The 997-nt window shown below is 44.0% G+C and overlaps 1 protein-coding gene across 1 annotated transcript in view; it reads right to left on the reverse strand.

Moving 5' to 3' along the window:
- Window positions 1–997, reverse strand: part of NDUFS2 (NADH:ubiquinone oxidoreductase core subunit S2) — a 12,400-nt gene that overhangs the window by 6,964 nt on the left and 4,439 nt on the right. The window lies entirely within an intron of this gene.

Below are 997 nucleotides of genomic sequence, written 5' to 3' on the forward strand. Positions count from 1 at the left end.
AGAGCCAGAAGTGAGCTCAGCTTTTTTTTTTTTTTTTTTTTTTAGTTTGTTTATTTTGAGGGAAAGGGAGAGAAGAGGAAGAGACAGAGAATCCCACGCTGTCAGCGCAGAGCCTGACACAGGGCTCAATCTCACGAACTATGAGATCACGACCTGAGATGAAATCAAGAGTCAGATCCTCAAACAACTGAGCCACCCAGGCGCCCCTCAGGTTCACAGTCTTAGCCACTCTGATACCCTGCCTTCACCCTATTTGATGAATGCCCAATCAGGAAATGAATGCTTGATTCTTACTACTACTGAATGACAGCTGTTACCCTCAAAAAGCATACCATATAATTTGGGAAATAAGTACATGAGAGAAACTAGCAACGGAGTTACCAAGTGGCTCAGCTGTTAAGTATTTAAAGGAAGGAAAAAATACTGTGAAGACATCGTGAAGGCAGGATCTGAAATGGTTCTTAAATACAGGGAATAAGAGATGCCTGGGTGGCTCAGTTGGCTAAGCGTCCAGCTTTGGCTCAGGTCATGATCTCACGGTTTGTAAGTTCAAGCCCTGCGTCAGGCTCTAGGCTGACAGCTCAGAGTCTGGAACTTGCTTCAAATTCTGTGTGTGTGTGTGTCTCTCTCTCTGCCCTCCCCTGCTCACTCACTGTCTCTCAAAAATAAATACATGTTAAAAAAAAATTTTGGGAGGGGGCGCCTGGGTGGCTCAGTTGGTTGAGTGTCCGACTTCGGCTCAGGTCAGGATCTTGCAGTTCATGGGTTCAAGCCCCACATCAGACTCTGTTCTGACGACTAGCTTGGAGCCTGGAGCCTGCTTCAGATTCTGTGTCTTCCTCTCTCTCTGACCTTCCCCTGCTCATGCTGTCTCTCTCTCTCTCTCTCTCAGAAATAATAAATAAAACATTAAAAAATTTAAAAAAAAATTTAATACAGGGAATGATTCAAATAGGTAGAGAGAGGTTTATGTATATAATGGAATACTACACGGCAA

This window comes from Crocuta crocuta, unplaced genomic scaffold (genome assembly GCF_008692635.1).
Source record: "Crocuta crocuta isolate KB4526 unplaced genomic scaffold, BGI_CrCroc_1.0 scaffold133, whole genome shotgun sequence".
Taxonomy (NCBI): Eukaryota; Metazoa; Chordata; class Mammalia; order Carnivora; family Hyaenidae; genus Crocuta; species Crocuta crocuta.